We start from the raw sequence: 22,538 nt of genomic DNA, 5'->3' as shown, positions 1-22,538 counted from the left end.
TTAAAAATGGTTAGTGATGGAGAATCCACTATGTCCCTTGGTAAATTGTTCCAAAAGTTAATTACACTTACTGTTAAAACTTTACACATTATTTCCAGCCTGAATTTCAACTACTGGCCATTGGTTCATGTTATATCTTTCCCTGCTTGACTGACAAGCCCATTATCAAATATTTGTTCCCTCTGTAGCTACTTACAGATTGTGATCAAGTCTCCCCTTAACCTTCCCTTTGTTAAGCTAAGTAGATCAATCTCCTTAAGTCTATCGCTATATGGCACATTTTCTAATCCTTTAATTATTCTCTGAACCATCTCCAATTGATCAATGTTTTGTCAATATTTATCAAGCATTTAATCATATTTTGGATGTCTGAAGTCCCACATTTAATGAGTTTGTAGTTTCAAGCAATGCCTAAGGGTCAAGTATTCATATCACTAAACCACTAACACTGCCACTAACTGATTCTATTCCCTAATGGTGATTTCTCCAAGGTGGGACTGAAGTTCATTAGCGTGGAGAAGTTTGTGTAGCTAATGCATGTGGTACACCTATCCTCTATACTTCATTCTCCTGTGCTCCTAATCCAGGTCTTTTCAATTCACTAAAACAGCGAGAAATAAAAAATAAATACTCAGATCACTGGAGAGGGGGATGCTTTTCTGCTTGGGATACAAAAGCATAAGCTCACATTAGCTCTGAGAGGTTGGTCAGCAATGAAACGAAATAGCAACTGGGTGAATCCAAACTATATGTGTGAGGGGTTGTACATACCCCACACTAGACTAGGCAGGGAAGGTACTAAGTTCTTGCAAAGGGAACCAGGCAGAAGGCTCGTCCTGCCTTGGAGAACCTGTCGTGCCTCCCAGTTAAAGAGACAAGGCTGGATTCTCCACAGAACAAAGTGGCCTTCATCTGCACCAAGATCCCCAGTGCATCCCTGCTGGCATACTGTCTTCTCCATCAGCTATTCCCAATGCCACCTACATAACAGGGAGGAGGGAAAGTAGCGAGGATGGGGGGCAGCGTGGCAGAGCTGAGCTTTGCTAAGCCCTTTCTTCCACTGTCATATTGCACCCATGCCCAAAGCATAAGTTAAAGCTGAATCTTCCTGCTATAACTTACATCGGATGCAGGCAGCCCAGAAAGTTGCAACCAGCTCCCTGCTACCACCTCTCTCCAGGACATCTGAGCATCGCGTGGACATGCTGAAGAATCAGGGCCATAGAATCTATACCTGGGCTCATCAAGACACGTACTTCATCCAGAAGAGGACAAAGACTGAGGCACTTTCAGAGGGAATCAAAGTGTCTTGGCCCATCTACCTGCCTCACACTTGGGGAGACAACCAAGCCAGGCAGCTACAAGAACTGATTAACAATGGGCAACCTGCTTGTCCTGAAATAAGGGCTACTTTACTCCTACCAGAGAAGCTGTATTTACTCCTCACCCACTCAGTGAGTTCAACACTGCTTCCCTGCTAATGAGTGGAACACTGCATCAACGTTTCTGGAACAAGACTCCTTTAACCTTGCCAGAGGACTACACTTACCTCCTTTGTAAATGCTTTGAAATCTATGGATGAAAGGCACAATACAAGAACTATTACACCGATTATGTATTAAAGACACTTAGCTAAGTCTTTATTTACTTTATTTTGATTACCCACGGCTGTAGTGAACCTGCCAAGGGTTGGCTGCAGAATCTACCCAGGGAACAAGGTGGAGGGAAAGCTATGACTTAACCTTCTACAAACTGACTGAAGCAAGAAGAATGAGCTGGGAGGTCACTAGTACCTTAAAGAGCCAGTATTCTGTCTTCATTTGTTTGTGTTTCCACTCTTATTTTGAGTTGTCTGATGCGCTGACCTGGGTAACCCACGCATACTGAGCTAGATGATGAGTGGTAAAATGAAGTGGCAACCAGCAGTGATCGGAGTCAAATACAGAATACTCATAAAAGGTGCAGCAGGGAATGAGAGACAGCAGAGGGGGGAGTTCTTGTATGGAAGGCTTTGACGCTAAACATTCCTGCAAGTGAGATGATTGTCTGAAGAATGTTAAGAAACAACTGCTATAAACAATGGGTATGGAAGAATCCAGGGCACTCTGAGGTGGAACAGAATGCTTTGTGAATGATGAAAGACCATATTAAGTGCAAACTGGTTTCTGTACTGAGAAAAAAGGAGTAGGGACATGAACTGAAATTTAGATCACCAAGGGAAACAAAGAGGCCCAAGATGGACAAAGACCAAAGGGAAAAATCATCAAGAAAGAAGAGATGGATCGAGACCCTAGATACAAGAGAGGTAAAAGATAGAGCTATGTGGCATCAAAGAATCCTAGAAGCTATAGGAAAAGCAGATGGGAAGCCATGGCTGTATATATTTAATATTGACCCCTGCAATGTCGATCACTACCACAACCTGGTATCAAGAGGTAAGCAGCGAGAGGCAGCTATCAAAAAGAAAGAAGCAAACAATCCTGAGTGGTTACTCCACAGAAGGAAAGTATCTTGATACATTAGTGTCCAACACAAAGAAAACAAGATAGACTGCTGTCTTTCCAGGACCAGGATAAAAGGATGTCATAATAAGGGTGGTGCAGGGTATCTTGAAAAAAAAAACGTTGGGGGAATTCTTAATGATTATATTTCCCATGGGAACAAATGACAGCAGCAAATGAAGCTTATATATTATTTGATCAAGAATTACTTCAGTGAGTTGGAAAGAGTACTTAATTTGAAATTATACATGTGATCTCCTTAGAGAGCTTTCCTGTGCCAAACTCAGGTGAATAAAGGAGAACACCAATACTGGAAACTAACCAATAGATGATCTGATAGTGTAGGTAGCAGGGTTTTGAATTCACAGATCATTGGAATGCCTTCTGCAATGAGTGCCAACTGTTTGGATTAGACTGTCTCCACTTAAGCTGGCAGGTTGCCAACCTTTTAGGTTCAGAACTGGTGGGGCCAGTTAGGCAGGTTCTAAACTTTAACAAACAGGAGGCGGGAAAAGGAAACCTTTCACTTAACTTGATTAATCCATCATGTACTTCCAACATACAAATTAAGACAGAAAATAGAGAGTTGTTCTGAAGCAGAAGATGAAGGGTAAAAACAATATAATGCTTGATGCAAATGTTCAGGGAAACAACAGGAAGAAGTGGTACTAAGTAATTGAGATCATGATCCAGAGAGTATAACTGAAATTTGGTGGAGTGATTCTTATAAGTGGAAGATTGTGTCTATCTATATCTATCTAGATGGGAAAGAGAACTGAGAGAAGAGGCAGAAAGAAGAATTGTATAAGAAAAATATTTACAATACCCATGTTAATACAATTAACAATGTGGTGGAAGACTACAGGAAATGAAGAAGGAAAAAAAATAGAAGCAATAATGTGCATCTGCTCAGGCCACCATCCTGGAAAAGTTAGGGAAATCACAAGATATTCTACTCAGAGGATTTTAACTAGCCAGACTTCAGGTAACAAATACAGCCAAACGTCCACATAGAAGTCAGCTTTTATATGCAGGAAGTAAAGAGGCTCTCTTGGCTCTAAGTCTCACTCACTGGAAGAACAGACTGAGAATAATGCAGGCACATATAATAGTAGTACCCATGATCAGGAGCTATCTGAATTCACTATAGTAAGAAAATGGTTCACAGAATGCAGTAAAGGAATTAGATTTCAGAAAGGTAATTGTAGAAAATTAAAACAAAACAGGAGAGTCTGATAGGAGGAAACATTAAAATCCACATGTATGGAAGACAGCTGAAGAACTCTAAAAGGAACCATGACTAAGACTCATTCCTCTAGGGAGAAAAAAGAATACTGAAAAGCATAAGAAATGGTGACTGCACCTTCAAAAGGGGCCGTTCAAAGTTCAGAGGTTTAGGAAAATAGCTGTAGAAGTAAAGGTGGCAGGAGAAGGCAATTTGACAAGTATTCAAGACTCAGTTAAGGCTTCTAGGAAAAAAAATAAGGGTAGTGAAAAACAGAATAAAGATATGGGTTAAAGTGAATAACAAGGGCTTATACAAATATTTAAAGGGGTAAAGTAATAATAGAGAGAAATCAAAGTAGATCAAGACTGAACTGGTTACTGAACTGCTGGTGAATCAGTGTTTAACCTGTGAATCCGTGGCCTCCCTGACAAATACAGAGCCTTAGTCATGGCAAACTGAGGGAGCTCCTGAAGATTAGCACAAAGCTAATGTGCAAAGGAAAGAGTGGTCATTGCAATTACACTCTAGTAAAGCCAATTTCAGTCACTAGTAAGGTAGATGGGGCGTGCATTAGGAGACAATATTTGAGTCAGAGCCTCAGCTTGTGTAAACTGGAGCAGCTCCAGTGACTTCAGCAGAGCAGCATAGATTTTCACCAGCAGAGGATCTCGCCCGCTGTCTCTCAGTCATGAGGATAACAGGACCATTAATGCCATGCAACATAGTTTAATAAAGGATATATCTTAGCCGACAAACTTAGGGCCTGATTTTATTCCATCGGCTTTAATGGAACATGACTGGTTGATTCCTTTTTTGTGACTGGAATTACAAAGCTAGCAGATGAAGGAAAAGTAGTAGATGCAATGAGGTCTGAACCCAACTGTGTCTGACCCTTCATAGGTGGACAGGTGGGAGAGAGGAAGCAAGCATACTTTCCTACATCTTGTGAACTCAGGCTGGACACTATGGCAATTCTTATACTCTTCTGGCCTGAGGGACTTTCCAGGGGGGCTGTCCCTGCATCCTCACTCAGCACACCAGCGCGTGGAACTGGACCCTTAGCCATGCAGCAGTGTGTGTTTTGCTCTCTGAAGATGGCAGAGTGGACGGGCACCACCTGAGCTCTGAAAAGCAATGTGCTACAGGTAAATATTATGCTGATAATTGGGTGAAGGCCTGTTGAAGTTGGTGGTCATAATAGCCGTCCTTCATTCAGCATAAATGTAAAAAGCAATTAAGCTCCTTTATGGAATAGAAAGCTGCTAGATAGGAGACACCACCCAAAACACAGGTCACATGCAAGGCTGCAGCAGGAGTTGTAAGCAGGGTCTGAATGAGCTCTCCCCAACACATAGTGATGAGCTGGGGGAAAAGACTTCTGCAGCAGACCATGTCTGCATAGAAATCCTGGCTCTGCTAGGTGCACAGCAGAGGAAACTGCTCTGCCAAAATGACCAGTTTTGGCTGGGGATGGGTTACAAATCACCAGTATTTGAATGCAGGGGTAACGAAATGTTATCCTGACCGCACGAGTAAAGGGCAGCAGAGAGGGGGTCACCCTCAACTGAACCTCACTTGCTAAGCAGGGGGTAGGAACACCAAAATCCCAGCGAAAGAGGCTTTGCCTAAAGAGCCCTAGGCACCATTTGAACCTCCTCCTCTTCACTGTTTAAAGACAGAACCGATTAGACTCAATTGAGAGTCCTTGTTTTGTTCAGTGATCACTAGAGTGGAAATCACCGGTAACCAAGTCTCGGTGCTGAGCCCAAGACCTGGTGTGGGACAGCACTGCAGTGAAACAGACTCCCCAGCCTGCAGTGAGGGTCCCCACTACCCGCTGAAATCACTGAGAGCTGTGTTAAGTGGTGGAACCTCAGAATCTGCCGTCAGAGTGAATGTCAGCAGCCAGCAGCGCCAGAGTGAATGGTGGCAACTGAGAGTCAGTTGCGAGGCTGCAGCATTGCTTGATGCCTCCCCCAACTCCGGTATGGGAGGTGAACTCATGTGAATGCACCTCTGAACTCTGGCCCTTCACTAAGCAAAGACAGCAACTGTGAGTGGGGTGCAGTGGAGGAAGAAGGCAATGGCAAGTTAAAGGAACATTTGTTGGACTTCCACTTCATTGTACAAGATGAGAAACTGAGGCAAAGGACACTGCCCAACATATTATGGGGTGGGGATATGCTCATATGCTCACATGCTTTCAAATCAGGTTTGTGGTGTTTTCAAAATTAATGCCAAGTTCCTTTTCCCTTTTTACTACAAGTTTTCTTTTGTTAAATACAGATTCAGCGCTTGAGAAAGGGGAAGTATTGCTTCTTAGAGGAGTCCAGAGGTGGTGTTAAGTTTTCCCAGATTACTGGGAGGGGGCTCAAGCTGGTTCTGTTTTGTATCCTTAGGAGGAACCCATAGATATTGAACCCGGCCCTCATTGCTGCTGCTTCCACCTGGCAGAAGGGTTACAGAGTTCAGCCATGCACTTTGAGGGGTTTCACTAGGAGCTGAACACAAATGCAGGAGTTTTGTGTATGGTCTGAGAGAGAGAAACACAGAGGCAGACATAGAAAGCAACAAGGGGGGCCCAGAGAAGCACCAGTAGCATGACCCTAATAAAAACCTAAGAGAAAGTGCTTTTGAGCAGAGACCTGGTTAACAAGAGGCTTGGAACTGTGAGAAAAAGACTGCCTCCTGTTGTTTGATTTCTACTATGTTCAGGGAAACAAGACTTTGTACGTTCTTTGTAAATCAACAGGACTGCATCGAAGAAATACAGGACTCCATCATCAATTTTTCCTCCTAACAGAAACAACCTGCAAAACCCTGAATGTTGGCTAACTGCTTCGATCAGAAGTGGTAAATAGATACATAGCAAGGGTGGATTAAGGGGAAGAGAGGAGCCATCTCTAAATTAGAAGTGTGCTGAGCAGGCAGTATTTGAATTCTGATCCGAATCTCGATTAATTTTTGGCTAGTTTAGATTTTAGGTTTCAGACTGAACAAGGATTGGGGCTTGGGTTTGATGGTACTGACATCTGGCAGGTAGAAGTCTCAACCTTCACCCCAGAGTGGAAGAAACTTCATGAGATTACCTGACTTTTTATTTCCTGTATCTTGAATGGTGGCAATATCACAAGATGAACCAGAGTCATGCTATTTCTTCCCCCATATGCTGCATTTAAACAAGGTTTGGACAACATACTCCTTCTGGTTCAGGATCTGGTTTTGTGGTGGATTCAAATCTAATCACATGGCCACAAAATATGGTGTAGGCCAATGGGGGCTGCGGGAAGCAGCGCGAGCCAAGGGATGTGCTGGCCGCCCTTCCCACAGCCCCCATTGGCCTGGAGCGGCGAACCACGGCCAGTGGGAGCTGCAATCGGCCAAACCTGCAGACGTGGCAGGTAAACAAACCGGTCCAGCGCACCAGGGGCTTTCCCTGAACAAGTGGCGGACCGGCTTTGAAAACCACTGGGTGTAGAGGGTTCAGATTTTTGATTCAGGCCCATCTATGGTACAGATATAAGAAAGAAGGATGTAAACTCCAAGGATGAAATCCTTGCCCCACTGAAGTAAATGGCAAAACTCCCACTGATTTCAATGGGGCCAGGATTTCATCCTACGAAAGATGTGGAATTATTTAAGACAATTAACGACAGTATAACCAAAAGAAATGGGATGAAATTAACAGACGTGAAATTGGGGCTTGATATCAGAAAAAACTTCCTAACAGTGAGATCAACCAATGTCTTAAGGGAGATGACCAGTATTGACTGGAAAAGGCATTAAAAGAGATACTGTGTAGAAAGATTCTACGCTGGCAGGGAGATGGACAAAAGAACCTAAAAGGTATTTTGGATGTCTCATCTCTGTGATGAAAGAGAGTGTAATGGGAGAACGTTGCCCTACTTGCTTTCACAAGTTGCAGATTGTATGTGTTATGTAGATTTTTAGCTGTCTACCAAAAGAGTGCATTTGGAAGAGTATTTTATAGTGGGAAGAAAGGAAATGATTTGGAGAGCCTTAACACCTTTAATGGCACCATGGTAGGAACACAGGGAGCTATCAGCATGAATGTAAATATAGTGCGTATTCATTACAGAGGTAACCGCTGCCAGCATGCTTTCATCATGGTGGGTCTGTGGTCTCTAAAATGCTGCAGAAGCATTTCCTGAAGGATAGCATCCTCATGGGGGAGCTGTGCTCTTTCGCAGGTCTGCTGAGATCCTATTGTATGCATCCCCTAAAAAAAATCCTGATTCGGGGTGGCAAGTAGAACTGTTGTATCTCCTCTGTGGCCTTTCCCTCCCGATGAAAAGCAGGGCGCAATCCATCAGCTAATGGACTAGAAAGGGAAGGCTTGTGAGATTAAACAGTTTTGTAACTGAGCCTTTTCTTTACAAATTCTACTTTCAGGTAATTACTCAGTTCAAAGTGCAAACTGTCTTACAAAGCTAACAATAAATGCTTTTATTAAAGGGAAAATGTTCAGTTTTTTTAACTGAGTTCTTACAGAAACTATAGAACAATTCATTTAGCATCCAGAGGTAACTTGGGAACCTAAACTTTGGCACTTTCTAACTGAGGAGTGCCTGACTTTGCCACTTTAATGTTCTTTTAGCATAGGTTTTTAGGATGTAATTATTGTAGAAATTTGAATACATAAAATACTTGGAGTTTGTACTATGTATATCCTGACTGGTCAGTGAACCCTTGGAGCACTGTGTAACCGGTATTGAAATTGTTCTTTGAGGCACAGTGACCATGAGTGTAGTCCGGAATGGGCCACTGCTGGAATGCCCCCCATGGAGTGACCTCACGTGCACACTGTGTGTGGAGGACCCCATTTTGCTGTACAAAACATCATCCTCTATGCAGTGTGATCTTGCATGTATGGTGCGTGCACGGTCGTGCTGTGCAGAGTGCCAAAAGTGCCAGTATGCCATTCCAACGTGAATCGGTCCCACTACAGCACAGGGGGTGACACCTCTGTATACATAACCACATAAGCCGGAGGTCCTGTGCAATTACGCCACTAACTGATGGCATCAGATCCAGCGGCCAGTGAACACCACCACAAATCACATCAGTATTGCCTCTTATACACAGTGCCTAATGTGGTCTTGTGGAACAGGCTTTAAATCAGTGGTGGGCAACCTGCGGCCACTGGGATCTGCGAGTGGCTGTGCCTGCGGACGATCAATGTAAACAAACGGTCTCGCGGCGCACCAGCAGATTACCCTGACAGGCCACAGGTTGCCCACCATTGCTTTAAACCTCACAAAAGTGCAAAAGGGAATAATATGCTCCTGCACTTCAGCCTTGCAGATGCAGGGCAGTGAAGTCATGTCTGCACCCCTGTTGTTTCCCCCAAGTGACCATATTCACCACTGCTGGCACACCACTCCTGGGCTTGGGATCTCCCACCTCTCAGGCAGGTGCCTTAACCACTAGACTACTGAGTCATTCTCACAGACACACACACTCTGTCTGGCTCAAAGACTGTTCTGCTGTGAATAAATACTTAATACTCATTAGGCCAGAGAGATAATGACAATGACTCTATAGCCTGGTGGTTAGGACACCCACATGGGAAATGAGAGACCTAGGAGCCAGTCCCCCTGCTCCAATGATTCTTTCATTATATAGCCACAATGGAACAGCTAATTTTTACTAGAACAAAAAGAAGCACTTACTTGATTGGGACTGTGAGCTCTCACCATAGTTTCTAATGGTGCTACCTAGAATACAAAAGCATGAAAAGTGGTGAATGGTAATGCCATAAAGTGAAAGTATTAAAAACTATCGAACACCCAGTACCAACTGGGGACAGGTAGAAGTGCCAGGGTCGGGAATCATGGGGGCAAACTTCCCCTGAGACCATGGACGGCGGGTAGCATAGGCAGAGGAAGGCTGTGCCTCCTCAAACAGCCTGATATAGCTCCTCCCACGCTCCATCCCAAGTGCCTCTCCTGCCTGCTTCCAGTTCCCTTCCCATTCTTCTGTGACCAAGAGGCTGGGACAGGCAGGCAGGCTGGGGCCAGTGCGCACAAGGCCCAGGGCTGGGGGTGCTGGAAGTAGGGCTATGCCATGTTGCCTGTCTGTCCACCAGGCACTGGGACTATGTCACCCGCCCAGAACTCCGGGGGTGGGGACCCTCTGGGCTGGAAATGGGGGCACTTCGGCCACACCATCCGCCTGACACACTGGGGCTGGGGGTGCTCCGGCCATGCTGCCTGTCTGGCACTCCGGGGCTGGGGGTGCTCCAGCCATGCCACCCGCCCACCCAGCAAGAGGGCTGGCGGCCACAGGGGGTATATGTTCCGGGCTCCGGTAGGGGAGGAGGGGCGGGGCCTCAGGCAGAGTGGGAGGGACGGAGGGAGTGAGTAGCCTCCCACAACTGCGTGTTCACCTGCCGCCCATGCCTGAGACCCTGGAGCAGCCAGAAATCCGCCACAAGGTAACTGGTCATTTATCCTAGAGTATCCTCATTTATCCTAGAGTAACCCTAGCACACATCTCTAGGCCCCGGAGGGTGAGAAAACCTGGATTTGTGCTGGAAATGGCCCACCTTGATTATCATACACATTTTAAAGAGAGTGGTCACTTTGGATGGGCTATTACCAGCAGGAGAGTGAGTTTGTGTGGGGGGGGGCGGAGCGGAGGGTGAGAAAATCTGGATTTGTGCTGGAAATGGCCCAACTTGATGATCACTTTAGATAAGCTATTACCAGCAGGAGAGTGGGGTGGGAGGAGGTATTGTTTCATGGTCTCTGCGTATATATAATGTCTTCTGCAGTTTCCACAGTATGCATCTGATGAAGTGAGCTGTAGCTCACGAAAGCTCATGCTCAAATAAATTGGTTAGTCTCTAAGGTGCCACAAGTACTCCTTTTCTTTTTGCGAATACAGACTAACACGGCTGTTACTCTGAAAACTAAAATTACATAAGGCTTGTTGTGTACCGTATCTATACATCTCTGAGAGCAAGGTTTGTTGGTTACCTGCTGCTTTACAGCCAGCAGAGGGAGCACAAACCATTGGTTTTTGTGGGCTCCAAAACCAAAGTAGCTGTTTTTCTTTTCTGTATTAGTTTTTCAACACCAGCCTGGCAAATTTTAGAAACCTTAAACTTTACACCTTATGTGCGACAAATGCATTTCTACCATTCAGGAGTAAAACAGCTATTTGCAAAATTCCTCTTTTTAAAAAATTACTTTTACTACATGCCTTACTGCTCCAAATTCAAATAGACAGTACCCTACAGATCCCAATTTTTTACAAAAGCAAGAGATAATACATCCAGTACAATGGTGGCTAGATTCTAGCCCCTAAAACACACATTAGTATCATCCCCATTAGTAGACCACATCCTCAGTGAGAGCAGCCACTATGCTAAAAAGGCACTCTGTCTTCCAAAGGACTTATTTATACTCATACACCCATCCAACACACCTGTGATCAATAACTAAAAAGGGGATTTTATCTGTGAAGAAGGGTGTTGTGAGGATTAACTAGCTAATGAGCCAAATCCTCTTGTCGTTACTTGGGCGAAACATCCATCAATTTTGAGCCTAACGTTTGTGAAGCTTTTGCCGACGAAAAAATGCTAAGTAAAATTATTTGTCTGACAACAAGGAGGGTTTGGCCCCAAACCCCAGTTATTCACTTACACCAAAAAAAGGGAGGGCGGGGAATATGTTACGCAGATCTCTCCTAAACACAAGACAATCCATACACAGGAGCCTCTTCAGATGTAGTCTGTCAAGGCCAGATCTCACATGACTCACTGACACACCTCACAGAATTTGACACAACTAATTCAACATGCCTTTAAGGAGACACCACCTGTAGAAGGCAACAGCAGCATGCAACACCTGAAGGGATCAGACCCTAAATAAAGATCCAAAAGGAAAATCCAGCAGTCAGAGCCATCATGTGGATTTGTGACTCCCACTCCCTCTGCCCCTCATGGGAGTCTGGACCCATAAAATTTACAGGATCAGCTTTTCAGAAGGTCAGGCCTGAGATCTACTTGCATTGTTGAACCTTTTTTTCATGCCCAGTTACTGCAATTGCATATGTACAGGTGGCATCTGTGCATGCGAACAGAGATTGTAAGCACATGGGCCAAAGCAGGAGTGCAGACAGATATTCAAATATACACACACCTCAGGCCTCAATTTATATGAAAATCTGCTCCAGCGTATATAGCAAGGCTTTTTTTTAACCTTTTTTAACATATGGGGTGAAATCTTGGCCCCAATTAAGTCAGTGGGAGTTTTGTCATTGACTTCAAGAGAGCCAGGATTTCAACTGTTCTGGCCATATGCTCTTGAACCTGAAGATATATCTGGGATAATGCTAGGGTGCAAGTTTTACTCATAACTTAACTGAGAGCCTAACTGCTCCCAGGTTTAGGTCCCAATCCTGCAAACATGCACAAACATAACTTTACACATGTGAGTAATCCCAAGGCATTACTTTTGTGTGTTCATTTCTGTAGGGCTCTGGCTCCAGTTTGGAGCTAGGAGACACCTTCATTGAGTGTCTTGTATGTTGATTTGTTGAACAGAGAGAGTGAAGAGAGAAAATCTGGAAACTCCTGAGAAACAGAAGTTGAAATCCTTTACTTTTCTTCTTCCTGAAATTACCAGAAAGACTGACGGGGTTGTGGGAGGGACCTGTGGGGAGGTTGAAAGAATACTCCAAAGCCATCTCCACTGTGCGTAGGTCATTATGAGAGCCTGCAGGTTAGATATATGTAGCTATAAATCAATCATTGTCTTTTGTCAGAAGTTATTTTTGAAGTATATTTTCTCTTATAACACGTATATAGTTCAAATACTTGGAAGAGATTTTATACCAATTTAGCTCACAGTGTTTTATGCTAAGACTTTTTTTTCTTTTTTCTGTAATTTTCCCTCCCCTTAGGCCACATTCAGCCCTGTGACATCACTGGAGTTACGCATTGGGGTGAAATCCTGACGCCAATGGCAAAAGTCACACTGACTTCAATGGTGCCAGGATTTCACCCCAGGTGTTGGAGGAGAAGAGTTAAGAGTAGCAGCAAGGCTGAGGCAAAGGTGAGAAGTCGGATGGGAACTCCTTATCTCTCTTGCCTCAGCCTTACTGTCCCTCTCCCTTCTCCTCCAGCATCTGATGTTACTCATCCTCCCCTTGCTTTCACTGTTTTCAGACAGCAAGGATCCAGCTTTAGCCTACAACCCCTGCTCATACAGTCAGCCCCCGCATAACCCACATGTCTGCAGTACATCAAGTAGGTGCTTCCTGAATCCTATTAAAGATGCTCCAGGAATGTGCTCAGAACAGGAACCTGCAAGGGAAGGAACAGTATGGGCAGGGTTTGCCAGAACAGTGTCTCCTCCAAGCTTTGAGAGATGCCAGCAGTGGTTTCTATTCTTCCCCAACAATGCTCCCAGATGGTGGCTTTTCTTTTGCCCCCCTCTCCTCTCCAAGGGCTGAGAAGGGATTCAGTTATGGTGGCACATTTTAAGTCTCCCCTATCTCTCTTGTAACGGGCTTTTCAAACACTCTGATGGGTGGCAATCTAGTGGTGTCCAGACAGTGCTGTCACACTGCTTTGCAAAGGCAGAAGCAGCAGCCTTGCCAATACTGATGCATTTTCAAAACTATGCCGCAGTCACATGAGCTGAGTGAAAGAGACACCCAAAAGCATGTGACTCATTAGCATTGGCAGAGTTCTAAAGTATTATCAGTTTGACAGTAAAATATTGCCATACATATAATTCAGGTACATTCTCAACCATTGTTGGATGGTATAACGTTACATTGCTATAGGTAATTTGTGACTATAACAAGCAGAAACAGGATATGGGAAATGTGGCCATAATATATTACATTTCCAGCGAATACATGGGCATTATTTGGACACTACGCTGGCAGATCCAAATTATGTATTGCACAATGCTATTTTATTTTAATATGTATCATTTATCATACAGATTTTGGGCCAAATTCTCTCTCAGTATAGCTCCTGTGAATTCCACAGCAATTTATACCAACTGGGAACCTGCCCCTTTACATAACAGTTCCAATAACAACAACATCTAAAGGGGAAGAATGGATTAGTGATGTTACTTGGACAGCAGTGGAAAAAAGAAGAAGTGTAAAGCAACAACTCATGAATGCTAAAGACATAAAGAGACAAGCAAGTCACAAAAAGAATACAGAGCTCTAGACAGAGAGGTAAAAGGAGTGCCAGAAAAGATAAAAGGGCATTTATTGATAGAAAATGTCAAGAGGCTGAAGATGTTAGCCAAAGAGATAACCTTATGATCTTGTATAAGACAATCAAATAGCTAACAGGAAACTTTAGCAATACTGAAAAAGAAAAGGAGTACTTGTGGCACCTTAGAGACTAACCAATTTATTTGAGCATAAGCTTTCGTGAGCTACAGCTCACTTCATCGGATGCATCAGTGCTTATGCTCAAATAAATTGGTTAGTCTCTAAGGTGCCACAAGTACTCCTTTTCTTTTTGCGAATACAGACTAACACGGCTGTTACTCTGAAACCTTTAGCAATACTGGAGGTCCTATTAAAGATGCCAATAGAAAGATTCTTAGTACAGAAGAAGAACAAAGGAAAAGATGAGCAGAACATTTTCATGATATTTTAAATAGAACAATACCAACTGAACAACGAAATATGTGATGCAGACCTATCACTAAAGCGTGATATTAATTTAGGATTTATTGCAATGGAAGAAGTTAGACAAGTCACCAGTAAACTTAAAACTGGGAAAGCAGCTGGAAAGGACAACATTACTGGAATGATGCTTAAAGCAAGTGACAAAACAGCTCTCCAGAATATGGAAGAAAGAAAAGAACTCAATCCAGTGGAAGAGAGGCCTTATGGCAATATTGCCAAAGCTGCCTTATCAACTCTAATAACTGGAGGGGAATCACATTATTGTCAGTGCCTGAGATAATCATGTGCATCATCATCTTGGAACATATCAAGAAACAAACAGACCTTCAACTTGAGAGAAACTAGCAGGTTTTAGATCAATGAGATCGTGTGCAGACCATGTCATGGTTCTCAGAGATATCACAGAACCAAGTGTGAAGTGGCAAGCACTTCTGATACATTTTATAGATTTCCAGAAAGCTTTTGACAGCATAAACTGAGACAATTTTTGGAAAATCATGACACGCTATGGAATACCAGCAAAAATCATTAAAATAATCAAGGATGTATATGGGAATTCTGAATGTGCACTCAGAGATAACGACACATTGGCCAATGGTTGGCAATGACAACTGGAATAAGGCGACAGTGTATTATATCCCCTCTGTTATTTGCAAATGGCCATTGACTACATCATGAGGAAAGTAACCACAGAAGGGAAAAAAGGGATTTTATGGAGAAAAGCACAATTGGGTGACCTTGTTTTTGCTGATATTTTTCTGCTTAGTTCAACACATTGCTTAAAGAAAGAAAAGACCCAGCTTTTGGTAGATACAGCAAAACGAGTTGGTTTGTTCATCCACAAGGGTAAGACAAAATATATGGCTAACAACATCCCCAAATTTCAGAGTAACAGCTGTGTTAGTCTGTATTTGCAAAAAGAAAAGGAGTACTTATGGCACCTTAGCGACTAACCAATTTATCTGAGCATAAGCTTTTGTGAGCTACAGCTCACTTCATCGGATGCATACTGATGCAGCCGATGAAGTGAGCTGTAGCCCACGAAAGCTTTTGCTCAAATAAATTGGTTAGTCGCTAAGGTGCCACAAGTACTCCTTTTCTTTTTGCAAACATCCCCAAAGTAACTATTAGAGTGGATGAAAGAAGAAGTGAACCATTTTACCTATCTATGGAATGAGATGTGCAATGATGGTGACACCATGCTAGATATCAAGCAATGACTATTAAAAGCAGCAAACAACTTTCATAAACTTGAAAAGATTTGGAAAAATAGCATGGCAGGCGCCCTAGTTCCCTCTAAGCTGCACAGCCACACAGCCGCACAGCACCCTAATAAGCTCCACGCAGGCACTCAGGGCTGCGGCAGGAAGAGATGCCTTTCCCGCAACCCTGGACCTGCCACGGCCAGGGGAGAGGCAACCCTCCCCCAACTCCATCCCAGCCCTGGACCTGCCTAATATGGACATATTAGACACACTTTAAGGATACCACATACATGACTTCCACAGCAAATGATAATATGGACACCACCTGGAAAGAGAAAAAGAGGGTAACCTAGAGAAACAATCCACAGAACGGAGAAAGGCGGCAAATCTATCAACTTGACACTCAAGCCTGAACAGAGCAGCAGAAGACCAAAATAAATGGTGAAAACTGGTGGGCACCCAATGCACCTCTAGGTGTGGGAGGAAAAAAGAAAGAATAAAGAATAATTACACCACTGAAGATGTGCCAAGAGCTTTACAGACAGTAAGAAGACAAGGTCTCCATCTCAAAGAACTTACAAGATAAAGGCCTGATACTGCAACAGCATCTCCTACGAGAGACTGAGCACCCTTAGTTCCTCTTAGATTCAATGAGTTACTTTCGGGGAGCCACAGGAAAACATTGCAAGTTCCAGCTTTAAAGCCTACAAACTATTCTCAACTAAACAAATCCAATATGCTTTTTAAATAAATTCTTAAAAATCCACTGTGTAATGGCCATTCAGAACAGGCAAATGGTAGACAAAATGTCATTAGCAGAGATATATAGGCACCAATACCATAAGTAGAGGGTGAACAATGACCATGTTTCAAAGATATCACTGATACAGAAATCACATGCTCAGCCTGATACACCCACGCAGAGCTGCCAAAACAAACACAGCACTGTCGTGGTGTAAACCGTGCTGCTTATATAGCACACAGAGATAAATCTGCTTTCCCCAGCTCTCTTTCCAGGACAACTGTCTCTTTTTGTACCTAACCAAATTGTGTTGTTCTTTACATTTTGTAAACAGATGACTAATGTGAAAAAACAAGAACAAAAATCCAGTGCTATGTGAATGCGAAGGTATTCAAAATCTGGGATTTTAATTAGCCATTTAATGCTAACCTGAGACCAACAAGCTATTTTCTCCTCTTCTTAATTCTGCTTTTACTGAGCCCAGAACTCCAGAGAAGTTTGTTGTTCTGCACAACCTAATCTCTGCTTTTACCATCAACTTTTTTTTTTAAATGGTCACATTTCCATCTTTGCTGTAAAGCTTTAAGCACAGCACATGGACATTGCAGAGGGTTTCAAAAGCACATTTGAACTCAGCCTTTTGTTTCCTGAGTATATCACCAATTCTGAGGAGCTAAATGTATTAGCAGACCTGAGTTGGGCACTACTCTGTGGTAATATTAAGAACTCTCAAATTGTAATAGATTTAGATTTTAGCAAGTTAGTATATAGTAAATGTCTCGTGCTGTGGCAGAGAATTAAAGCTCTGAGACTGAAATCAATGTGGGTGGGCCCGTACTGGCGCTCTATGCAGACGTAAATGTTTGCCTTTGTGGATCCAATTGCAGGATCAGGGCCTAAGACTATAAGGTCCTCTCAATGGGGACCTGTAATTTTTTAACTGTCTGAATAGCCCCCTACACATCAGTGGCACTGTACATATATTAAAATATTAAGTACAGCGTGTATATATATAGTATTAAGTACATTGTAGGCCTGTACACCTTCAGACATGCCTATGCCACATACATGATTTGGGTTCCTAAAAGAACAGTCCAGCCAAGCTCAATTAATCTGTGAGGACTCCAACATATGAAGACTTTTCTACAGTTCCCCTTGCAAACTACTTGGATCGCTTCCCTAGCTGTGTGGAAGACAGGAGGCAAATTGTGGTAGACATTGTGGCAAAGGCACAAGCTATTGAAGTGAGAAGATAAAAAGTCAAAGCCCAAAGTTGGCTAGGGTATAACACTGAAAAGAGGAGAAGTGTTTAACTGCTAAATCACCTAAACTGCTTTGCCAAACTTTGACATGCTTGATTTCCTGTGCTTAAATAATTTTTGACTTAAAAAAAAAAGTGAAGAAAAATAACCAGCTGTTCCTTGTATAGTCCAGGAAACAAGTTTGATTTATTGCTTCAAGGTTATTTTTGAAGGGGCTGCTTGTGGCAGCCAGAGTGCCGGAGAAGTCACTGAGGCCTGTCCACTTGAAGGGCTCAAACTGTTTCCTGAACAGCCCTTTTTCACTCGTCACCTCCGACAGCTATTATTGACAACGTGTGACTGGGGCCTTGGAGTATTTTAAAACAGCAGGGGTTCTGGCCAAACAATCAGCCTGTCAATTACCTTTTCCCCTGTTGTGAAAAGGGGGCCCAGGACAATGCAACTTCTCAGCAGGGGGTTGTGCTGCTCCAAGTACGTGACCCACTCTGCACAGTGCAGCATTCAAAACCAAATAAATGCTGGTGCCTGCCCTTTTCTCTGCTTGGATGAGAATTACTGGAAGGTGTAGGTGTCTACATGGAAAGGTTTATATATTCTGCTGAGGCAGAACTGACTGCAAATTATCATCTCTCTGTGTTCCTCTTTTTTATGTTAGGTGGAAAAAAACATCCTTCCTCCTCCTGCCCAAGTAGCCCTGACCACAGGGGAACGCCCAGGCTGCTCTACCTATATTGTGTCTTTAAAAACTTCCTGTGTGCCTTGATCACTTGCTGAGAGGACTGTCCATCATACAGCCGCTTTGTCTGGCAGTCACTTCCATTTGAATTTGACTGACTGAGGAAGCCAGAGTTATTTGTAATGAACAACAAGGCTTTTCATTCATAATTTCAGTAGTGGGACAGGGTGCTAATGACTGAGCTTGAATAACTAGGGAATGTGGTATTCAAGGCAGGAAGAAGCCCAACTGGCTGCCAAATGAGAGGAAGGGGGAGATGTAGGTGAAAGTGCTGGTTTGAGAAGGCAAACAATAAAATTAGGATCACATATGTATACAAATCAGGTTCTTAAAAGATAAGACAAGCAAAAAGATAGACACGGGAAAGACAGCTGGGGAAAGTCAAACTTTGTATTTCATCTAGCACCAAATCAAATGCCAGATTAAGAACATAAGAACAGCTTTACTGGGTCAGACAAAAGATCCATCTAGCCCAGTATCCGGTCTTCCGAAAGTGGCCAATGTCAGGTAACCCAAAGGGAATGAACAGAACAGATAATCATCAAGTGATCCATTCCTTGTCATCCATTCCAGGCTTCTGGTAAACAGAGGCTAGAGACACCATCCCTGCCCATCCTGGGTAATAGCCGCCATTGATGGACCTATCCTCCATGAATTTATCTTGTGCTTTTTTAAACCCTGTTATAGTCTTGACCTTCAGAACATCCTCTGGCAAGGAGTTCCAAAGGTTGACTGTGCGTTGTGCGAAAAAAATACTTCCTTTTGTTTGTTTTAAACCTGATGTCCATTAATTTCATTTGGTGACCTCTAGTTCATGTGTTATGAGGAGTAAATAACACTCCCTTATTTACTTTCTCCACACCAGTCATGATTTTATAGACCTCAGTCATATTCCCCCATTAGTCATCTCTTTTCCAAGGTGAAAAGTCCCAGTCTTATTAATCTCTCCTCATATGGCAGCCGTTCCATACCCTTAATCATTTTTGTTGCCCTTTTCCGAACCTCTTCCAATTCCAATAGATCTTTTTCGAGATAGGGCAACAACATCTGCACACAGTATTCAATGTTTCAAGATGTGGGCATACCATGGACTTATATAGAGGCAATATATTTTCTGTCTTATTATCTATCCCTTTCTTAATGATTCTTAACATTGTGTCTGCTTTTTTGACTGCCACTGCACATTGAGTGGATGTTTTCAGAGAACTATCCCCAATGATTCCAAGATCTCTTTCTTGAATGGTAACAGCTAATTTAGACCCCATCATTTTATATGTGTAGCTGGGATTATGTTTTTCCAATGTGCATTACTTTGCATTTATCAACACTGAATTTCATCTGCCATTTTGTTGCCCAGTCACCCAGTTTTGTGAGATCCTTTTGTAGCTCTCTGCAGTCTGCTTGATTCATAAAGTGTCTGCAAAGGAAGTGATCTTTTCTTTTATTCTCTTATTTTAGTGAGCTGGCAATGGAAGAAAAGACTTTCACTTTTATGTTACATTTTGCTGTTTTATACAACCTGTTTTTGAAGTTAGTCTGAATGATGATTCAGTCTTTTCTGCTTATGTCTTTTCAGCCTTTATAAAAGATCAGAACACAGATGCACTAAAATCGTGGCTCTCTATTTTTGCAGTCTATGGCCCACAACATATGTTTTACACACTGGTTTTTAGATACATATATGTTCTCTAACTAGATAAGAGTTTGATCTAAAGTCCACTGACGTATAACAACAACACCCTTTCTATTGACTTCACTAGGCTATGGATCAGGCCCTAATTGAAATTGAGTTAGGTGCTCAAAAACCTATTATAGAACCATACTTTTATTTCCCAATGAAAAATAATTTTCTTTCTGAAAATATAACAGCTTATATCTTAGCCATATTCTAACTGCCACATCTAATTTAAATGAGAATACATTAAAAGCACTTGCATTAGTTTTACTTATACTATCTGAAATGATATTGACAGGACATTACAAACTTAAAAATAAAAATCACACTCCTATCTGACAGGTTTCAGAGTAACAGCCGTGTTAGTCTGTATTCGCAAAAAGAAAAGGAGGACTTGTGGCACCTTAGAGACTAACCAATTTATTAGAGCATAAGCTTTCGTGAGCTACAGCTCACTTCTTCAGATGCATATCGTGGAAACTGCAGCAGGCTTTATATATACACAGAGAATATGAAACAATACCTATTCCCACCCCACTGTCCTGCTGGTAATAGCTTATCTAAAGTGATTTCCATTGTCTAGTTTTAGTAAAATCCAGCCACGATTGTCTAGTTTTAGTAAAATCCAGCCACGATTGTCTAGTTTTAGTAAAATCCAGCCACGATTGTCTAGTTTTAGTAAAATCCAGCCACGATTGTCTAGTTTTAGTAAAATCCAGCCACGTGTCTAGTTTTAGTAAAATCCAGCCACGTGTCTAGGATTTATGCAGGAAATAGCCCAGCTTAATTGTCATGCACATTGTGTAAAGAGTTATCACTTTGGATGGGCTATCACCAGCAGGAGAGTGAATTTGTGTGGGGGGGTGGAGGGTGAGAAAACCTGGATTTGTGCTGGAAATCACTTTAGATAAGCTATTACCAGCAGGACAGTGGGGTGGGAATAGGTATTGTTTCATGGTCTCTGTGTATATATAAAGCCTGCTGCAGTTTCCACGATATGCATCTGAAGAAGTGAGCTGTAGCTCACGAAAGCTTATGCTCTAATAAATTGGTTAGTCTCTAAGGTGCCACAAGTCCTCCTTTTCTTTTTACTCCTATCTGAAAACATTTACCTCCCAAGAAATGGGATAGGGGTATTTTCTTCCAGTTACAGAGTTTGTTTACTTCATGCACTTGGCAGCATTTTGTTTACTATAAGATTCATTGTTCCCCTTATATTTAGTTAGTCAGGCCAAAATCCTGTAAGCTGACCTGTGCAGTTGGACTCCTGCACCTCCATAGAGCCCCATTTACTTCACTGGGGCTAGACAAGGCTATAGAGAGGGGTCCACTTACCCAAAACAGCTTCTGGAATCAGGATCTCAGTCAATTTCCACCATCTGTCTCTATAAGACCTTCAAAAGCAACAACGCTGATTAAAAAAATGGGAAAATGTGATTCTTAAACTACAAATAATGGCAGAAAGAACCAAAGCTAGATGCAATACCTGAAACAGCTTTTAAACATTTCAAGTTTACAGTGGCCTATTAAGCCAGTGGTGGGAGTGGATCTTCCTACACAGATAACCTTGTTTAGATAATCAAGTGTCTTGCCTGCTTCTCTCTTTAAGTAAGGTAAGTATAATTAGTTGACTGTTCCTATCTCTTTTAAAGTGGGTTTTTGTCTATTCAGCCCTGATCTTGCAATCACATCTGCGCAGACAGACCATTCAGCCCACATGGAGTCCCAATGACTTCAGTGGGGCTACCTATATGAGCACAAGAGTCCACCTGTGTGGATCTGACTGTAGGATAATACTAATAATAATTGACAAAAACCATTATTACAATTACTTTAATAGGAGCAACACATTTATGACAAAAAATAAAGACAGTGTTGGGAGAGGAAGCATTCTTGATGTTTCTTAGGACTTAGAATTCATTCCTCATTAACAAAGGTCCCCTTCTGCATGCTGTCTATGCCAACTCTGCTACGAGGAGTTTTTACAAGCCACTTAGACAAAGGGTAAAAATATTTCACATATGAAAAAACAGCTCCCGGACCCTGATAAAAAGATGAGAATATTTAACAATTGCTTAATATGCTTCTCTTGGTTTGCAGGAAAATGACAAGTGGAACGATGTTTTAACCTAGCCCAGATAGCATCTTACTAATTTGCCTGCTACATGCCTCAAACTGCCAAAATTCCAATGACCTTCCTTCGCAGTCCAGCCTCTTGGGCTGTCTCTTTTTCCCTAAAATGTTCCACAATTTCTACCACCTTTCTCCACTGTCTCCCGCTAGAGACCTCAGTAGGCTCAGCCTAAGAGTAAACCAGAAGCATTTGCATGCTGAAAAAAAATGTTTGGGGAAACATTTGTCAAAACTAGTCTTTACTCACAAATGTGTTAACTGATTCAAAGTCACTCACAATCAATTGATTCAAGGTAAAACTCTAGTGTAGCTGAGCCTAGTCAGGTCATCTAACCCTGCTCAAAGCAGGGCAGGACAACACAGC

The 22,538-nt window shown here is 42.6% G+C and overlaps 1 long non-coding RNA gene across 4 annotated transcripts in view; it reads right to left on the bottom strand.

Moving 5' to 3' along the window:
* The window catches only part of LOC140912673 (uncharacterized), a 70,765-nt gene that overhangs the window by 41,488 nt on the left and 6,739 nt on the right, over positions 1–22,538 (bottom strand). For 3 of the 4 annotated variants that reach the window (XR_012159349.1, XR_012159346.1, XR_012159348.1), the window contains exons 3-4: positions 21,377–21,452; positions 9,423–9,467 (exon numbers count right to left, since the gene is read on the bottom strand). This is a non-coding gene — a long non-coding RNA (uncharacterized lncRNA). The remainder of the gene's footprint in view (positions 1–9,422; positions 9,468–21,376; positions 21,453–22,538) is intronic. The other variant, XR_012159347.1, reaches the window with a different exon arrangement.

The sequence above is a fragment of the Lepidochelys kempii genome, chromosome 1, assembly GCF_965140265.1.
Source record: "Lepidochelys kempii isolate rLepKem1 chromosome 1, rLepKem1.hap2, whole genome shotgun sequence".
Taxonomy (NCBI): domain Eukaryota; kingdom Metazoa; phylum Chordata; order Testudines; family Cheloniidae; genus Lepidochelys; species Lepidochelys kempii.
Note: the sequence above shows the minus strand (reverse complement) of the source record. Positions and strands in the feature narration are given on the sequence as shown.